Genomic DNA, 20990 nt, shown 5'->3' with positions numbered 1-20990 from the left:
CTCCATAAACTCTTACTCCCTTTAGGCCCTCTGGGCAGCACCTCACACACTTTCCTGCTGACCAAGTGTCTGCAGGAGAAGTAACTCCCAACCAGCCCTGTGCACTTTGTCACCCGCCATTGCCAAGCTGGACAAGGACTTTGGGGAAGCTGTGGGCTGCACCTCGTGAGGGCTATATTGACACATTAAGTGGGACACATGGAGCCCAAGCCCAGGTAAGCAGTCTTGATGCTCATTTTCCTTCCCTCCCTCTTGCACAGTTAGGCACCTTTTTCTTTTCCACCCAAGAACAGAGTTTTGTGCAGACCCACGGGACTGTGGGCTGCACAGAGTGGGTTTCCATCTTCCACAGCAGCCCCCTTGAATAACACGCTTCTCACCAAGCTAAGGCCCAGGGACTTTCCTGTGCACTGCCAGAGCTGGCCTTGGATTACCAGGTTACAAAGACATCACTCATATCCTCTTTGCTTTTGTAGCATGTATGGGCTTTGAATGGATCTAGACAACTGATTTGTCACCTTGAGACAGTGCACTTTTGTACCTTTACAAATCTCAGTCACCTCTGCCCTGGAATCAATGTGGAATTCAACAACTGTATTGCAGACCTTAAAAATAACAGTCTAGGCTTGTTCATGAATGCCTGCTTTGGACATTGAACTCAGAAAATAGGTAACTCGCACTTGTATTTGCCCTTTCTCCCTGGCTCCTTTGCTTTGACAGACACATTCCCAATATCCTATTATCTTACATGTTTGTACTACAGTAAGTAGGCATAACTGATTTACCTTTTCTCCAGCATTCATTGCTTTCTATACTTCCATCCTGCCCCTTCTTATTCATCTTTTCTTCTGAACCGAACAAAGAACTTTGTTAGAAAAAGGAGAACAAGATTAACGCTGAAAACTACCGTGAGTCTTTCTTCCCTTCACTGAACAGCCTCTACCTAAAACATTTCCCCAGATTTTTATCTCCCATTTAAAGAAACAACAATTTCCTAAACAGAGCTTTTTCCTTTTCTTCCCCAGCATGGGCTTTATCTGAGCACAGAGACAGAAGACTTTCCAGCACCTTCATCTTCACAGTGTCACCCCACACCAGCCCCAGCCCTTGTGTAGCAGTCTTGGGCCAAGCAGAGCAACCGACAGCACAGCAAAGTTGTAGCAGAGAAGTATTCTGTATATGTCTTCATCTTTTTAGTGCAGTTTAGCAACTGAAAATCGGGATAATTGTCAGGACCAAGTCACCAGCAGGGTCTGCCATCCATGAATGTGTCCCACCCAAATCATAAGCTGGTTATGAGACAAAAATTTCAGCAAGCCGCATGTCATTGACAGACTTTCAATGCACACACGATGCTTCCTTCCTGTCATAAAAAGATATATTTTCCTTTGATTTCTCTAAAGAAGCAAAATTACCTAGCAGGAAGCAAAGAGGGTTAAGAGATAAAGAGTGTTATAATCACAGTATTAGTACCAGCACAGAAGTCTCCAAGAGCAACTACACTTAGGAAAAAATTACTCAGTAAACATCTGAACCTTTGCTAACCCAAGAATATGATTCATTAGGTACCAACTGACTGTCAGTGACTACTGTTTGTTTGTTCTCAATTTTTATTTATTTCTTCTAGCTCAGATAAATAAATCTCATTTCAACCCTAATGCATGACTCACTCTTCTGCAAAAAAGCAGGTTAGTAGCAGCAGTTTCCTCAGCTGGGAAGTATCAAGCACCTCTCTCTATCTCTCACCTCTTTTGTAGTAATAACTACTTGGTGTGGTGATGATAAGAGAAGCGCCATTCAAGAGTTCAAATGCTCCCAGTGAAACTAAAAATTAGTGTCGAGAACAGCCCCAAATTGAAGAGCAGATGTCAAAAAGTCCCCCTCGAATCGTGTAAAGGGGTAGGAAAGAGGCAGAGGAAATGAGAGATAGGAGGATGACCTGCTTTTTCTGTGCTATTTCACAGACTGATTCCAATAAACCTAAAGCTCTCTTTTTTCGATAGTAAATAGAAAGTTACTTCAATGAAGCCCATCCCCTACAGCCACAGGATTCATTCCCTTTTTCAAAAAAAAAAAAGAAAAAGTTACCTTTTCCTTTTGCCAGCCTGTAAAAGTGAAGGAAATTAAAGTTCCGGGGATTAAGCCTGCTGTACCTACATCTACACAGACATTCACCTCCTGATTGAACTTCAGCCATGCTGCAGGGTATGGCTCAGTGTGAAACTGGGGGCCAGGGTGCAAAGCGGTTTCCCAGCTCATGACCCGTGGGCAGCATGGGGCTAGAAGGGTACCAGCACTGCTCATTGCGACCAGATACGAACATGTTAAAACCGGAAGCTGTTGGAAAATATTTTATTGCCTACAGCTTGACTGTTATTGTTGTTTTCTGGGCAGCCGAAGTTTAGTAAGCCCCACCTACGCCCCAACACTTTCATTTGACTGGCACATATTTGCACAGTGAGAGCATTGCACCCTGTTTGCTCACTCTAAGAATTTTTATTGAGGAGGATGCTTCCTGCCAGGAAGGGGATGCAGAGAGGGTGTACAGGTTCCTGCCACTGTGGCAGGATTTCAGCCTTCCTGCATTGACACTGCTTCAGCAGAGACCTCCACTCTAGAAATGAAGTACTCCCTAATATGAATTTCGGCACTGGCACCAACAAGAGTGCAACTAAGGAAATAATATTTATGCCACTGCACCTAGTGAAGGATGCAAAGCCTCTCGGGGTTTAAAATTGACTTAGTTAATAATGCAAGTCTGTGTGCATGTGTGTATTCCTTTCCTCAGGTTAGAAGTGGCTTCTTTTAGTTTAATTTGAAAATGTTGTTTGTGTACGTGTGTGTGTATACATGCATATATCTGCATCTGTATATAAAACTGAATTAAATTGCTCTTAAACAAAAATAATGTCGTCTGTCCTCAAATAAGCTGAAAACTATTCTATGGGCTGAAAGAAAATGAACAACAAAATAAGAGGGTACAATTCTCCACATATACAATGTTTTTGTATTGTGCAGTCTTGAAACTAGATCTTCATTGGCAATCACCTTTGAAATTCCTGAAATCTGTTTATAGACAGAAAAGCTCGAGGACTTTTCTTATTTTCATGTAATCCACAGTTTTGCACACAAAAAGAGAATATGCAGAAATTTATGGAGAAGAGGCAGATGCTTCAGGCTGTGCACCCAAGAGAACAATGCTTGAGGCCAGTGTAGATGTGTCATTCTTTCCAATAGTTCATTTCCTGCTTTCTGTATCTTTATAAAGGGAAAGCAACGTGCAAAAGCATTTCTTGACAGATCCTTGTTCTACATGACTTGGAGCATTAGCTATTATAAGGCTTTTCTCTGTACCAGGCCTTACTTGTATTGCTTGTAGTTGTGTGAAACCGCTACTATTTGGGTGGAAGTGCTCAGTGTTCATGTTTTGCTGTTATTGCTGGGTAATGGTTTCCTTTATGTAGTAGAAATATGAGAATGGAGTTAAGAGAAAGCCCACCATTTTCTTCTCTTTCATTTTCTTCGTCTGTCATTTTCTCCCAATCTAACTTTGAAAAGCACCAGCATCCCTGTATTTCAAAACAACTGTGGTCCTCTCCCCATGAATAAAACTCCAGTTTTCACATCATTGCAGTCCATTAGAAGAGAAGAAAGGAATCTCTTGGTTCATGTGTAGGGAAAATCTAAGTAAATGCACAGGTAAAAGTGCACAGTAAATGCATTTTTTTTTTCTCAGATTCCTGCCCTGCTGTGCATGAGCCAGCCCAAAGTCGGGTAGATTTCTTGCAATTACATTTCTGAGAAAGCAGCATGGTTCAAATGTCGGCAAGAACACAGCCAAACCTTAGATGACTTGTTGTTTAGGAAAAAGTGCTTGTAAAAAAGAGAAGAGCTGAAACTGCAGGACAAGATGATAATTCAGGGAGAAAGGGACCTGGGGAGTTCCCTAGTCCAACCTCCCGCTGAAAGCAGGGTAAATCAAGAAGCCAGACCAAGCTTATCAGGGCTTTATACAGTTAGTTCTTGAAAACCTCCAAATAATAGAGCCTTCTTATCCTTGCTTTGCACCCAGCTCCACTGCCTGGCCATTCTCAGCAGGAAAAAATCTTTCCTTATATGCAGGCTGAACCTTTATTGTTTCAACCTGTACCTATAGCTTACCATCCTCTCACCACACACCACAGACAAGAGCCTGTCTCTGTTTTCTTGATGACCTCCTCAACTTGTGTGGGTTGAGTCCTTGCAAGCCAACCCTGACTCTCTCCTTATCTACTGCTGATCATTCTCTACCACTTTCAACCCTTTCATTAAGCAAGAGGACTGGGAGACTTAGTATAGATTGAAGCAAAGAGAACATTGAGCACCTCAGACTTACCTGTCTGTTGTCACTGTATCAGCTGTTCCATTTAGCAACAGTCCCACATTTTCCTTGCTCAACCTTTTACTCTTAATGTAGCAGCAGAAGCTCCTCTTATTTAACTTGACATCCCTCAGAAGTATCAACTCCACCTGCACTGCGACTTCCCTAACACCATGGCTACCTGCCCAGGAAATATTTCTAAATTCCTCGTTTGACCATCTTCCAACAGCCCACCCCCTGTATGTTGACTTGTTGCAGTGCTTGTCCATCCCAAAGCTGTGCCAGACCCTGGATCCCCTCAACAGTCCTGTTCCTGACACCCATCCATAGGTGGTTGGACACTTTGGACACTATAGCCCAGCCTGGGCCCCTCCGTGTCCCCAGGGAGGTGTGTGATGCTTGGGGTCAGGGTTGCACCCCATGCCCTCCATCCTGCCCTGCTCCTGGCTGGTGTGGTGGGACAGGCCCTGGCTGCAAGTCCCTGAAACCCTGGGGAGCCCTGGGGGAACAAGGTGGCAGTGTGAGATGGGAGACAGGGTGAAGGAGAAGGAATAGAGGAAGTCAGAAGCAGCAAAGAGCAAACTTCCTCTAAGCACAAAGTAATTTTGCACATTTTATTTTCTGGGTATCTGACTTCATACCCTGGGGCCTGATTTGCTGAAATGCTGAGTATCGCAGCTGCAACCAAGCTCAATAGGACCTGAACTCTGCTTTAAACTGATAAAGCTGAGCACACTGGAAAAATCTGGCCGTAGGTGCCTCAGACTGGAAACCCAAAATTTTGTCTGTGAATCTGTAAAATAGGGCTAATAATATCCCTTATTCTCACAAGGGTCTTGTATAAAGAAGTGCATTCATTGCAAAGTGCTCAGATACCACAGGGATGAGCTCAATAGAAAAGCCCAGGAGGCAACTGAAAATTCTGTCTTTAGAGAAGGATTTGAATAGTGTGCAGTAAATAAGGCTTGGGGCTTTACGTTTTATAATGAGCAGTAAACAAGAGACTGAATAACTGCTGATTAAGTGAGCAGCATCCATCCTGTGTGCTAAATGAGGAATGGTCCTTTAGAAAAAAAAAATCTATATATGACTATGTCATTAATGACTATGTCATAATACATAGACACAATGGAGGGGATGGATTTATCTTCTCCAAGGTTTTAATTCTGACATTTCCTGGCTTTCTGGTAAAGTGACTCTGCAGTCATAAAACTGTTCTTTTTACACCACTTATGCACACACTTGTATGCATGTGTTTTTAAAAGAGTGTGTTCTGATACTGCTCCAGAACTGGTCTATTTTTGGTACAGTCTTATTCCCATAATGTTGGTAAAGCAAGAAATACTGTCACAGTTTACATTTTCTATTTGTTGTACTAGTTCCTCCTGCTGTACATGAATCCTTCTAGCACTATCAGTGACTGAGAATTCATTTCAAGTATGATTTGTAGTTCTTCTATTTAATCCATTACATCAATAATTGTATTACAAATGTACGTGTTAAATATGTATCTAGCATAAAACAGGCAAACCCATTAGTTAAGGAAGGTGTACTCATGTCTCCATACACAGAAAAATCCTGGATGACATGTTTGTCATAAACACTTATAATGAGAAAGGAAAATTGGGTTGTGGGTTGCTAGAAGGAGATTAAATAAATTGTTTTATTGCTACTGAAAATTGCAAAGATAAGAAGATGTTTTCTAAAGCAAGGTGCAGAACTGCTCTCAGGAAGTAATTTTTTTTTTCTTTAAGCCAAAATAATAAAACCCACATCAAGCCCTGGTGTCTACTCCAATGTGTTAGTTACAACATCGCTAAAGCAAATGGGTTCCTACAAGGGAAAGGAAAAGAAAGTTTACATGACGGTAAAGTGTCTGAAGACACAAATAAGCATTACCTACATGAAGAGTTTTAAAGTTCACATCCAGTTACATCTAGCATGAAGAAGAGCAGGTGGCATGTCAGCACCAGAAACAGCATCAATATTTTGGGATTAACCTGGCTTTTCTGTAGCCAACAAAGTGCAGGGATTATCAAGATTTCAAGATTTTGTTTTCCTCCCTGCGCTTTAATGTCACACAATTTCACAGCAGCTAAATATGACAGACAATGCTTCTATCCCTGCTTTGGATTTCATACCAGAAACTTATTGGAAAATTCAAGAAACAGCTGAATATGATTTAAGCTTTCAACACCATCTTTCTCATCAAACCTAGAACCTGGTTGGGCACAAGGGGGAAAGAAGCATTACAATTACAGAGGAACAAATATAAAACTTTTCACTGTCCTCTAACGTTTGTTCTTTGGGAGGCTTTAAGGATCTTCCCACACATTCACTGTCAGATTAAAATTCTGCTGCTGAAGTGATCTCTTGTTGTCCACTCTATCATCTACCGAAATCTTCTGCCCCTGCAGCTGTGGTGGCTGGGTAGCTTTTGAGTTGCCTCTTGACCATGACATTTTGCAGGATGGGTTGTTGTCACAAATCAAATTGGATTAAGATTACTTTAATAAGCCTGGCTGTAAACTTCAGGGTTTTCGGAGGGGACACACAGTCCATACCATGGGGGCAGAATTTTCCAAGAAAGGGGCAAGGCAGAAAGCTAGAAATAGCAAATTGTATTGCCTACCACTATTCAATCTGCTGCTGAATGTATGTCAAAGCCTTCAGTGAAATATTATGAAAAAAAAAAAAAAAAAAAAAAAGAAAAGATGAGGAACCTACCCAGAATAATAACATTCATATGGTACCTGGGGACTCAGATAACTTAACCTACAAGATCTTATCCCTCCCAAGAATTATGTCCTATTGCCATGGATCACATAAGAAATCACTGCTTTTGCGAACAGGGAAATTGTCATTTAAATTTCAGTGTTTAGCTTGTTGAGGTGAGATTCCTAGGGACTGGTTGAAATTAAAAGGAGGAGAAAAGAATTTAATTATTTGGTTTCATTAAAATTCCACATAATCTTGGATAGTCTAAATATTAATTGCCAGTTAAACAAATAAATAAAACAAGAAACAAAGCACAAAGCAAGAAAAGGAAGAGTACCAGCCCAAAATAGTACCTTTCTTACTCCCTCCCTTGCCTTAAGACTGGATCGATGTGCAGAAAAGAAAGAGAAATGTTTAAACTAATAGGATACAATTATAGCAGTTAAGCTTTTTCACACCCACCTTTCATTCTCTCCCCCCTAACCCCCCAAAGTGTATTTGCCATCCAGACAATAGCATGCAAGATATGCCATCCATTGTTTCAGTAATGATACTGGTGGGTGGAACGGGGCCTCTCGCCTGATCCCATGGCAGAGAAAATATCCCTGTCACTACGGCGTGCTTGAAACACTGTGTCTGACAGCCCTGCCTCATCCAGCTCTTCCTGCTCAGTGTGGAGCACAGAGGAAAGTCATCTCCTCTGCTTGGTCTACCTGGCCGGGCTCCCAGCTGGTGGGACCTGGGATGTGTGCGCTCCCTGGGATCCCACGGCTTAGCTGAGCAAGAGGGGGATTGGGATCAGAATCACACAACAGGAGCCAGCACGTGGTCCAAATACCGCACAGTCTGCTCTAACATTCGGTAGTTGCTAATGCACCAGTGCAATGCCTGAGCTCTGCCTGCCTTTTTGCCAGCCATATCCCACTGCCCGGGCTACAGCAGGGAGAACCTGCTGGAGCTGCAAGGACAGTGTTGGAGGTCTGAGGACACCCAATGCAATGCAAAACCCTGTGGTGCAAGGGTACCCAGCCATTCAGGGCAGCTTCGTGTTGACCAGGCTGCACTATCGCATGAGAGAGATGCCATGGGGAACTTGTTTGTGTCATAAGGAAAGGCAGTAAATATCAGTAAAATAACAAGCAGATTATTTCAACTTCGTTTTTTGTCCTGCTGTGTGAACTGCAGGCAGTAGAAAGTAACTGGTGACCACCAGAGAGCTGTTTTTAAAAAATACTAATTTTACCGTTTTAAAAAATACTAATACACATACTTTAGAGTAGTCTAAGTATTTCAGTTGACATCTTGTTCTGAAAGGCAGCACCCTTTTTGCCTTGCATTACAGGGGGTCTGAATAAGCAGTCCCCTTATCAGCTGTATTATTCCTAAAATGAGGACGATATGGAGCCAATGAATTACGTATGGATATCGGAATGAAAACTGGCTGTTGCTTTTAGAAAATACATATCTCCATTGCTGCCTGTCTGTAACAGAAAACTGCATCTGGAACCTCTATTGTTGTGGCAGAGGCTAAAAGGAAGCTTTATTTCTTTAGCCACGAGAGGCAACGCTGTGTAGCTTTCAAGTTGCTACAAATTTTACACGCCCTGTTCTGAGGCTGCTTTTCAAAGACACTTCACCTGTACCAAACACTGCCACAGGGCAACATCATTACGGAAAATTCAAGTCCTCTGCCCCTTGCAGTACCTTTCTGGCTGCCCAGCGCAAGGTTCAGTAAGCAAAGATACAAGCCAATGACAAAAGAGATAATGCTTTTATTTATTTTCACCTGATCTCCTGGGGTTTCAGCGACACTCAGAACATACCTCCCAAATGAATAATTTAAGTCTTTATGGATCATTCAATTTCAGTTTACACGCTGCATTTTATCCAGCTCAGTCTATGTCAGCATAATGCAAGAGATAGCCATTCAGATACTGAGTTACTATTCTCCATATATGTAACATTGGCCCCTGTTCAAGCCCGGAGACATAACAGAGGCTTTTGTGCAGATATTTTTGGCTGATATTGGGAGCTGCTATGATAAAGAGGGATGGAAGTCATCTGCAGAACACACGCGCACGCACGCGCACACACACAAATGCAGTTTAACTGGTCGAGGAATCCAGGATCAATGCTCTCCTTGAGCTCTGGATATTATCAGAGCTATGCAGCAGCCAGAATTTCTTTCTCAGAGACAGAGCAGGACTTTGAATCTTTCCATCTCAGATCAGAACAGAAGGTTCAATCTTAGAATTTGCCCTACAAATGTTTTTAATTAAAATGTTACTTTCTATTTTGACATTTGTCATTTATACTTTCTCATTTTAAAATAAAATTTGAAGTGAAAACAGAACCAAGGGGTTCCAGGCTGATCAGCTTTAGTCTTTCCAAAACATTGCATTACAGAAAGTAAGGAGGTTGCTTCATGACTTTTTATTTTGTTCAAAATGAAATATCATTATCATCAATACGTCCTGCAAAATGTCCCAGTTATAACAAGCTGATATTTTCTAACACAATGTTGCTTCCACCAAACATTTTGACCCTATCTACTGAGAGGTATTTATCTACATGGGGACAATTCAGATACCTGATGTTCCTTCTGTGCAATCACTTACTTCTGTTTCTCTCAACCTCTGTTCTTATTAAAGCCGCAAGAGGAAGCAAGCCACTAAAGATGTAGGGCGGGGAAAAAGATCTGACAGGAGAAGCAGCCACTGATACAGTAGAGGAATGCCTTACTCAGGGACACCACTATAGCTAGTGAGCACCCCCTTGCTTGCATACTCCCCTCTCCCAAAAGGCTGGGGTAGCAAATCATGGTTTTGGTGGGAGGGTGAGCTGAGCAAAACTGAACTGAGTCCATCACCTCACTCATGCAGACTGTTCAGGGATCTGGAGCCAGTCTGACTGAGTTTGGATGAAATATCTAGCAGGAAGATCATCTCTGCACGAGGCACAGACTCCAGCGCTTCGCTGGTCCCTTCCCTGCCAGAAGTGGAGGCAGAGGCACTGTGCCAGTAATGTGCCCTGCAGGACACATCCAGCCAGGCTCTGCAGGGCATGGCAGGGCGACCTTCCCTGTAAGGGGCATCAGCTGGCTTTCAGTGTAAGGAGAAATGGAAAATTGCCATAGGGAAAAAGAGCAAAGCATTAATTTTAAGGCCAATGATAAACACATATATTTATTTCCTTGTAAAGCAAAAGATGTGGTCCAAACACTCCAGGAGGATGTAAGCATGGTTTTCCTCCTGCTACCTTGCCCCTCTGACACTTGACCTCTGTCCCTCTTCCCTGCCTCAGTCCCCACTCTAGCCAGGCTACCCCGAGGGGCTGTGCAGCTCTGGGGACTGCAGGAAGAAGCCCCTTCAAACTTCCCCTTCTGCCTGGCCACACACACCTTGGTGGAGGCTTGAGGCATGGCTGGGTCACAGTGAATTTGTTGCTGCTCCCAGCCTCCCTCCTTCCTGTTCCCCTCCTCTCTTTTCCACCCCCTCTGGGAGCACCACGCAGGTGGCACCGTACAGTGGTTCACATATGCAGTGAAAGACACTTCAACATCAGCTGCAGAGAGGTGGGTGCCAGCTCTGTCCTGCCTCTTGCTGCACCAGTGCTTCTGCCTACAACAGCATGGCAGTGACAGTCTGATTCAGACCCTTACGGCATGTTTACTTATTGCATCTCTGTGAGTTCGTTCTGCTCTGTTGTGTTCTCCATGTAATGCTGTGAAGACGAGCAATCTTTCCAGCTAAAGATTCAGGGTTCCAACTCCAGCTCTGCATGCACAGAGACAATCCGACCTTAACTCACAATCCATGCCATAAGTATGCACTCATCCTTTGAAGTTAAGACCTCTCCAGAGTTTATTCAGAGCATGTTGAGTGCTTTTTGGTAGGACAAGAACAATAAGGCATCGGCATAATAGAGAATCTGGTACAATACTGTCCTTGGCTTTCTTTTAAATGGAATATTTCTGCTTCTTTTTAAAACAAAACATGAAGATTTTCCTCCCTGTCTGAGGTTTGTTTTGCAGTGTTTCAGCACAGACTGGGACTTGTATGGTGTATTATTAATACAAGTTATTAATAGGAGTTAATAATGGAAGCACAGACACTTTAGGGAATGAGATCATTACAATTAAGAATACGAGGAGCCTACACGATAAAATGAAACCTTACATTGCTTAAACAGCTTTAATAATAACCAGTGGGTTTCCACTCATTAAGATTACTTCAAGTATCTGCATCTGAGAGATGGTCAAAGAAAATGTATTCAGAGATAAACTGAAGAATAAAACAGGGCAATGAATGGAGAATGAGATCACACTTCTTTCTAAATATGCAAATAGATAAACATCAGAACAATAGATTTTCTTCTATTCTTTTCACAAAGGTGCAGTTTGCTTATCTGAGATCATTGTGAGGCTGGTAAGAATACAAGGCTTAATACAAAATACCCCAGAGGCAGACAAGCAGTTTAGCCAGGCTGGCTTGAGTGTAATAGAACTCTCTCTATATCCATGTGTACACACACACAAATATGTCTATATGTCTATATGTAAAAAACAAACAAACAAAAAACCAAGAACCAACCCACTCATTTTTTCCTTTTACCCACTGTTGCCTTTATATAGAAACATAATTATGTAGTTAGAACATTAAACACAGGAAAAGAGTTATTCCTTTGCTTTAACTTACTGGGATCTATACAGCCTTACAAGGTTGTCATCTGTGTTACATGCATAACTAGAAGACTTCTGCAGACCTTTGTAGACTTCATGTATCTTTGATGTGTGAGATTACCCTATGGTGATAGTAACAAAACGCCCTGGGCAGTTGAAAGAATAGAGTAAGTCCACATTTTTTTGCAAATCTAACTGTAGCTACTACGTCATTACCTAAATAGAAACAGCATCCATCTGCTACAGGTTTAACACACTCATTTTTCTCCCTATTGATTTTCCATCTTTCACCCATCCCACACCAAAAAGACTACAGATAGAGAAAATTATTATATCCTTCTAAACATGTCGCCCATTCAGTGTGGTTTGACAAGGAGTCCTGAAACCTTTCTTCTGCCAGAGTTCCCAGGGTTTTCTTTTGGCTGATAATGCTTCAAAACCTGAACTGTGGGCAGGTTGGTTGGAGGGCATGTAGTGGCTCTGGTCTGCCCTCTTCCCTTCCCTTCCATCTACTCTCCATGCCTTTGGTCCTTTCTCTTCAGTCAGAAAGATTTCTGGCTCTGATTTCTGGGCTCTTGCAAGCCCGGTCCACACCTCACTGCAGTCCAGGGGCTCTTTCCTCTTGGTTTGTGGGGATTTAGCTCAAGTATTGAGTCTACGGAGGAAAACTCCAGCAGCATCACCTAATAAAGTGGTGTCTGATGTTTGACAATGGTGACAAAAGTTTTTACAACTAAGGTCTTCCCGTGGAAGCTCCTTGGTGACCCTGCCATGTGAGTAGCATCTTCTACACTGTATGAAGGTCATGGAATAAGACTAAGCTTAGCACTTTTCACAACTGGACTCGAAGGTGCCTCATTTTTGTGAAAATAGGAATGGAAGTTGAGTGCCCAGTTTCTTACATGACCCAGAGGTCATGGCTGTTTCTTCCCATCACTCTCTGACTTCTAGCGCTCAGGCAGAAGCAGAGCCTAATTCGCATGGCATGCACTTCTTGTTAGTGTCATTTCACTGCCTCTGAGGGTGAGAAAAAAATGCACCCTGTGAGTGGCCAGGTCACTCAGATATCCTGCCTCATATTTACTTCTAGTTGCACCTTCATTCCTATGTGTAGTCACTTACAGGTCCCATGCAGTGAAGACAAGGTGACATGAGCTTCACTAAGGGCTGGACAAAGTTTCCAGGAACCCATCTGGTGCTGAGGTCTGAGCCACCACATCTTCAGTAAGATTTGCTTCAGCACTGGCTAGACTGAAGTTTGTTAAAGTGCATGTGCCCATGTTGGGGTCATTCCTTCAATTACAATGTTAAAAACTCACACAGTTATGATCCCAGATTAAACATTCGGTTAATGAGATGGGACAAATGTTCTCTTCAATATCCCTGCATTATATGCCTTTCTTGCAAAGTTTACTTCAGAAATTTTTCATAGTACATATCACATGCATTCTGAGCTTGCAATATCATAGCATATAACCATACAGCATCCCTGTAGTCCCCTTTTAAAACTACACTTTCCTGGGTGTTGCAATCCAGATGTAGAAGGCAGAACTATTGTCCACCTGCCTTCCTCCCTAATTACATCATCTTCCCCAGCAAGAATGGGGAAGTGGAGGAGGCTACAATACAAAACAGTATGCCAAGCTTTTCAAAACAGCAAACAATAAATTATCAGGAATTTCAGATTTTCATTATTATTTACTATTCATATTTAAGTAAATCTGTTTCTGAGACAGGTGTTTTCTGTAATCCAGTTTCTTTAATGAAGAGTCCAAACCCATAGATTGTTCTAGTATCAATGACTGCAATGGGAACTGATGACTCCACATCAGCCTGGCAAAATCTAATTCATAGGCATCAGGTGTGTAAAATTAAACTGCAACAGTATTCATAAAACATATTGTCCATGAACAAACTCATGGCAAACGTAGCCTAAGTAAGTTCTCATTCTCACAGTTCCCTTAGAAAGATATGTCATTCTTTGAAAGGTATGCATGGCAAGTGGTGCTGAGAGTTGCAGAGCAAATGCACAGTGACTAGGTGCCAACAGTTCTGCGAAATAGTATTCTCCAGATAAAAAAGAAGTTGTCATCCAGAAAGCTGCAGTCAGTAAAGATAAAAAGATTGTTTTAACAAGGGAATCAGTGTCAGGAGAAAACAATGTTAAAAAATGAGCAAAAACAAAAATATAAACATGAAAAATGTCTATTACATCATTCTGTTTTATTGGAGCAATAATGTACATAGTCACAGGAAAAAAAATGCCCAGAACAACCAAGAGAGAAGAACTGTGTTCAACTTTAAAATGTCAATAGTAAAAAAGAGGTATTAAAAATCTGAGCCTGAAGGGGCCTCCATAAATTAGTGTCGCTGATATTTCATCCATATGTTTTTTTTTCTTTTCTTGTAGATATCTCTATCCTTTACCATAATTAAAAACTTCATTTACATGTACTTTGTCTCCCTCTTTCTCTTTGTTGCTTCATTCTATTCTGTTCTTTTTCTCTCTGCCACCTTTTAACTTTCCAGATACATTTTTAATTATTTTTTCCTGAAGATACTTTTTTCTATCCAGTGCAGAAGTGTTTACCCTTTGTTCCTCTTCTCTCTTTTCCTATCTTACCTTCTTCCTTTCTTTCTTCCCTGATTTTTGTTTGTTTGTTTCTTTCTTCTCCAGCACTTCTCCCTCCCTTTAGCCAGCTCTTTTCTTTCTTTCATGCTTCGTATTTTCTGGCTCCCTGTGTTCTTGCTTTTCCTGCTTCACTCTTCTTTCCTATTTTATCTACTCTTTCACCACAATTCTCACACACTCCCTTTGCATAGCCACCAAAATGCTGATTCCAGCCTTTCATCAGGCACACTGTCCTTTCTTGGCAGATTTTTTTTTTTCTAAACCTCTCCTAAATGCATTACTGCCTCATCCCCAAACCTACTCACAATTGCAAACTCTCTTTCCACTGAATTTACTCATGTGAATACATAACTTGTGTGTACTCAGACAGGTATTGTTTCCCTGTCTGTCCACAAATAGAAATAGGGATGAATTACCTACTGTTATTGCAATGCCAGACTTGCAATCTCAGAATTGGATATTTTTAATTCTGATCATCTAACCTCTGATGCCTGGTCTAAAATTCAGACCTGTTAGCCATAAGGCGTATGCACCTTTGTGTCCTGCTCCTCCACGGAGTTATATATTGAACAGCTGCTACAGGAACATGCAGACAGAAAGGTCTTACCTCTGATGCTAAGTGTATGAGTCAAAGCCATTTTAGGGCCTCATAATCTTGGATGAATACCTCTTGACCCAACAACTTCATAAAACAGGCACATCAGAAGAGGGAAAATTAAGAGAAGACTAAAGAATGTGTCAAGGACCATATCAAGAGCCTGTAAAAGAGATAGAAACTCATCTTAATTCTGTTGTTTTGCCAGGCTCTCCTTCCTCAGACTCCCACCCAGGCCATGAAAGTCTTCTTGAGCTTTCTCCATACAGCACTAATCTTTGGACACATATAAGCATTCTGTTCTTCTTGGGAAGACATATGTCTCTACACTCTCCTTAAACACATGTAGACTTCTTTGCTTGTTCTCATCTACTCCTCTCTTACCTAAATTCTTCCTTCCCTTCCTCTTGTTCCTTTCTGTATTCACGTTTCTTCATATCTTTGAGTGCCATCACAAATTCACTCCCAGTTTCTTGACCCCCTCTTCTCACTTCCAGATTTCCTATACCACCAGCAGCATCCACTGTCAGCCCAGTCTAATAAAGGCAGCTCAGTCTGGGGACAAAAAGAAAAGCATAGCTTCTCCTAACCCTGTGAGCATTAGGACCTAAGTAAAGCTGGGCAGTTTGCTGGAAACAAACAACAACAGTAAGGAAAGGTGACCCAAGGTAGAGTTAAAGTAAGAAATGGAAGAAGCTCCTGAATGTTTTTAGAGCTGAAGGTGGCAGCATCACCAGGTCGGATGACAGGTATATACATCACTGTTGCCTGGGCAGGGGCCATGCACTAGGGTCAGGTCAGCATTCCCTGACATCAATATGCTTCTACTGGTGCCTGTATATGTGTCCTTCTAGCATGGCTTTCCAGGTCATTTAAATACACATGCATGTGTAGCATAACACTTTGTAGTCAGTTTTCAGCTGTTGGGTGGCTTGTTATTTCCACCACACACACACAGTCTAGAAAGCAGCCTGTTGAATAGCCAGTTTGAAATCTTTTTCCTTCTTCTCCTGATGTACCTCTGCTCACTCACTCTGTGCAGATATTGGCACATGCTCAGCAGCTGAGAATCTGTCAGAATACCAAAGAACTGGAAGTCCAAGGGAGTGATTAAGAAAATCTATGACAGTTTCTAACATACCTTTATTACCTCTATAATGAAGTTTGATTGAGTTGATGCAAGCAGGTCATTATCATTGTTTTTAAATCAATTTACAGCTCAGAAATTCTTGCAGAGCTGGCACAATGACAGAGTATTGGATAGCTGCAAGAGGCAGCACTGTCTGGCGGCACCACGTTGTAGTGCTGCGGTCTCACTACCTCTACAGAAATGCTCATCTGCAGCAATAGAGCTGGAAAGATGAGGAGAAGCAAGAAGAGAGCCCTGATGCAGTACATAAACTGGGACATTAGCAGACCAGCCAGGCTTTGTTTGTTCTTTCTCATTAGCATTCGTTCCCCCCTAATTCAACACTGAAATTTAACTGGCTGTTCCTTAAAGATGAGGCTGCCAAAGCCTTCTCTCCTCCCAGCGTCACGTTCCATTCCCAACCTCTACTTATCTAAGCTACTTTAAAAATGTTTTGAAGGGATCAGCAGCCCCTCAAGCCAGACCTCTCACACATTATCTTCATGTTCATTCACACCTAAACTTCATCCTTGATAAAAAATATTTGTCAGCTCAAGAAATATATATATATATATATATGTATGCAAGCAGTCTAAGTGCTAAACAGAGCCTGACCGTCGGGGAATTGGAGGCACGCTGCTGTCTACACTAAAGCTAACTCATGCTTTCCTGGCTTTCTTTTTTCTTTTTTCACTTATGATTATTATTCATTATTATTCTGTATTTACACTGTGGCAGAAGTTAAAGCTCAAATCAAGGAGAGGGGCAACTGCTGAGCAAGCCCCTTGCAGTCAAACAACTAGAGCTAGTAGAAAATACCCTGAGGGAACGTGCCGATCCCTTAAGCCTGACAGGTTCTGCAGAAGAGCTTTTCATTTTAGAAAAAAAAAATATCTTTTTCTTTATCCTTTTTTTTTTTTTTTTTGGCACAGCAAAAGCAGGGAGTTTTCAGTTTTCCCAGAAACAAATGTTTTGAAGCCTGTTTCCAAAATCAGTTTGTATTTCAGAATATAGTACATATTACCATATGTTAGAAAAGTGTAACACAAAATAAAATAAAAATGTCCAAATTCCTGCACAATGTTACACTTTTCGCAAAAACAACAGTGCCATGCCTAACAACATTAAATTCTGTGCAAAAACACCTTTTCATGGGGGATTTTGAATTTTCAGAATTTCACCAAAAATCAGAATAGAATTATAAAAATTCATGCTTTGAATGTTAAGGATGTAAAGTTTCCACATTTTAGGAAGTGTAAAATACTGTGTGTTCTTGATTGAGTTACATTTATGTGTCAGGAAAAGAATGCTGCAAAGTTGTAAAGGAGACAGTTACTAACTGACTGATGTGCTATCTTGTGTCATGTTTGCTGAATTAATATTTTGTTCTGATGCATATGTTTGATTTGAAGGGTTCCCTGCTCTGGAGATTTCATAATTACTTGGATATAAAGATCCAGATTGAAAAAAATGACATTGCTAAGGCTCAGCCACATTCAGCCAGAGCTTGTCACCAGCCACAGAAAACACAGCCTCTAGAAAAAACGCCATTATTCAGTAGATAAGGATGGCAACTCACAATTATTATACTTCCTTTCAATATTTTAATTTTCATGCTGTGTTTCGGTGACATTGAGACTAACAGGCAGGACAAACAAAGCCTAAGCATCAGCTCCTTGCCATTGCTCCTTAATGAAAGGAAATGTATCACTCTCTACTGCTTGACCTTTGCAACGAGATGTAATGAAGTGACAAAAAGAGAAGGGGCGATGCAGCTACCAAGTTTACACTTGAAAGAGTTTATCGCAATGCTCAATTGATATCTGAAACTTCCTCCTAAACAACATGTTTGCAGAGGCCAGGGAAGGATATTCTCATGCCTTCAGCTGGTTCTGGTTAGGCTCTTCAAAACTGCACTGGCTACCTGAGTATCCGCTTCACCTAACACCAAATAAGCACAGAAAGCTGGCGAATGCAATAGAAATGTAAAAAGCATGGAAATAGAAATAGAAAAGATGGAAGGTAAAAAAAAAAAAAAAAAAAGCATGCAGTGTACCAACTCTGACATTAATTTTCTTAAATAAAGATTCCCATTTAATCCTACAAAATACTATTGTATTTTAGCTGAATTAAACAAGCAATGTGATCAAAATACTTGTTAATCCTATGTTGTTTTTTTTCTCTACTGTTAACACCACCCAGAGTCGAGGTCTATTTAGCAGCAGACAGAATTATTGATTGCTTCTGTTTTGCATTTAAGAATAGCAAAACACCCATTTGGAGTTCTTTAACAAAATATCCAACTATTAATGAGTATATAAAAGGTACAGAAAAAAAAAAAAAGAGAGAAAAAGTGAAAAAGTAGTCTAGACATGTTAGAAATAAAGACACTTTCCTGTCTTAAAACGGCTTTCAGCAGTAACACTTGCAGAATATTAATTCTAACTGTTTGTTCTGACCATTTTGATGACAATTTGTAGTGAATCCAATTTAAAATAAACATTTTTGCTTAACAAAACTTTTCATTCATTTCACCAACACAATTTTTTTTTAATTCTAATTCCTTCAACATAAATCAGAAAAATATTTCTAAAGGAAAATTCAATGGAAATTAACTTTCTCATTTCCTACATGCTGCTTGTAGCTGAACTCCCCTAAGCTTTTTGGAGAAGAATAGGCTCTCACCTTGACCACTCAATGTTTCAGGAATTTTTGCTCAGGGAAGTCTCTCATCACACCTTAATGCACTCTAGAAAGAGAACTGCCTCCCAAAATATCATCACTTTCATGAAAGCTGAAGATTCCTACGATGTCAAAAATATCTGCTAAAAAAATTAGATGAATTAACATCAGACATACAAAATTCGCTCCATATTACCTAGGACTTGTCTTCGGAGGCTATTAAATTGGGAGAAAAGAATTAAAATGAAGCATTTAATATTTTCTGAAAAGTCACTAAATTATTGTGGCCACCTTAGTGCTTTATTAAGGGATGGCTGCTCCTGTCCATCAGCAGCAACAATCAGCACACCACTTAGACATAGCACTCAGAAAATTAGGGAAGTGAATAAAAATAGAGGGGAAAATGCCATGCAAAAGTAGTCAATTCATAACACTCACTTCCAATATTAGTTGGTTAATTAATTGAATGCTCAATTACGCAAACACTTTGCCTTCTGTCCTAATGACAATTCAAACAAGTGAAAAAAAAAATAAATAAAAATGTCCAGCTAAGCTAGACAGCAAACAGAGAAGAAAATACCTTTCAGGATGGAATGCAGAAAAAAATCAGACATTTGTTAAGGAAATAGTTTCCCAAGTAACATTCCCTCTTACGTATGATTATTCACAGAAGACAGAGGGTGTCAGTTCAAATGTAGACATTGTTTTTCATCACCGATTTAGATAAAGATGGTGCTGTCATTAAATCGCAATGGACTCTAGCTGAGAGCTGTCTCTCTGTTAAATACTAGCAAATAATTTCTGTGTTTGTCTGTGCTCAGTTTTATAAGGAGATTGTTTGTTGACTTTGAACCTTAACATGAGGCATTCCTTTTCAGCATTTTAAAATAACAACATCTTTATAATATTTTTGTTAATATTTAAACAGGTTGAATTATTTAGCAAAGCGAGTAAACCTCTAATTTCACTTTAATGAGGGTTCTGTAAAGTCAAACCCTGTAGAGGTTTCAAAACTCTTCCATGAAAAACACAACCATGAAAAACAAGTTGCAGGCATTAAATACGGCAATGTTGCGGCCACCAGGGCAATTTGCTTGCATCTAACCAAATATAGATGAGTCACAAGCACAGCATGAGCAAAACACGATTCCAGAGTCAATGGGACCTATGTAAGGCTGACCTAAAGATTGAAACTACCCAGCTCCCCAATGTACTCATGCTCAAAACAGTAAGATTCAGCACCCACTGCATGACAGCTAGGCAGAAGCTTTCAGTCCTGGCTCAGTTCACTGTAGCCAGCCTAAATCTGTTCAACGGGAGCTGTGCTGAGGTTTTGGGTCCCAGTGCAAACACTGTTTAACTATACACATAGCTGTAAGCATGTGAATCAAAGTCACAGACTCTTATGTTAACGTTAAGCACTTACCAAGATGCTGTACTGACTGAGTGCCTCTAAGATCAAATTCTGTTAGCTAACAGAATAACCAAACACACTTTGAATTTTGGACCTGATCATACATAACTTTCTTACATACATCCCAAAACAAAGCAAAACAAAACAAATCCCCAAAAGCCAAGTCCCATCCCCAAACCTCTGTTCAAAGGCAGTATAATGGCATGCATTCCAGCATAGCTCTACAAATCTGTAATGCAAGAACAGTGTGCCCAAAAACAGCCTCTGGTCATAGCGGTGCTGAAAATATGTTGTTGTCCTTTTTATCAGTGAAAACAAGGGGAAAAATACCTTATTTGTAAAAATAAATGTCCATGTTTTCATTTATACAGGAATGACTTTGTTGCGTGGTATGCCCTTCAATAAAATTATAGCTTAGGTCCACGAGTGTGTGCATGTTTTGAGGTCTTATACTTAATCTTATCCTTTCTTCATTTTAAAGGTATTCAGTATCGTTAACAACCAGGAATGTAAATTACATACATACATACTCATGTACGTTGCCTACCTAATTTTACAACTTCTATTAAATGCTTTAATTACACACAATAGGTTATAAATATTAAACCAGAAATATATCTAAATATTTTTTACAGCAACACCTGAAGCAATGAAACTCCTTAGAATATGAAAGGTCCTCACTGAGAAATAGCTTTCAAAATTTACAAATGAAAAGTCTTTGAGAATTCAGACCCTTAGGTAGCATTTTATTTTTTTTCCAACTTTTAATCCACTTTACA

The 20990-nt window shown here is 40.6% G+C and overlaps 1 long non-coding RNA gene across 3 annotated transcripts in view; it reads right to left on the bottom strand.

Annotated features, from left to right (window-relative positions):
* Positions 1–20990, bottom strand: part of LOC310892988 — a 106794-nt gene that overhangs the window by 59155 nt on the left and 26649 nt on the right. The window contains exons 3-4 of one of the 3 annotated variants that reach the window (XR_014578631.1): positions 18801–18940; positions 14999–15149 (exon numbers count right to left, since the gene is read on the bottom strand). This is a non-coding gene — a long non-coding RNA (uncharacterized lncRNA). Of the gene's footprint in view, positions 1–10878; positions 15150–18800; positions 18941–20990 lie in introns of those variants that run through there. The other 2 variants (XR_014578632.1, XR_014578633.1) reach the window with 2 other exon arrangements.

The sequence above is a fragment of the Anser anser genome (genome assembly GCF_964211835.1).
Source record: "Anser anser genome assembly, chromosome: 1".
Taxonomy (NCBI): Eukaryota; Metazoa; Chordata; class Aves; order Anseriformes; family Anatidae; genus Anser; species Anser anser.
The sequence above is the reverse complement of the archived record's forward strand: the minus strand, read 5'-3'. Positions and strand labels throughout refer to the sequence as shown.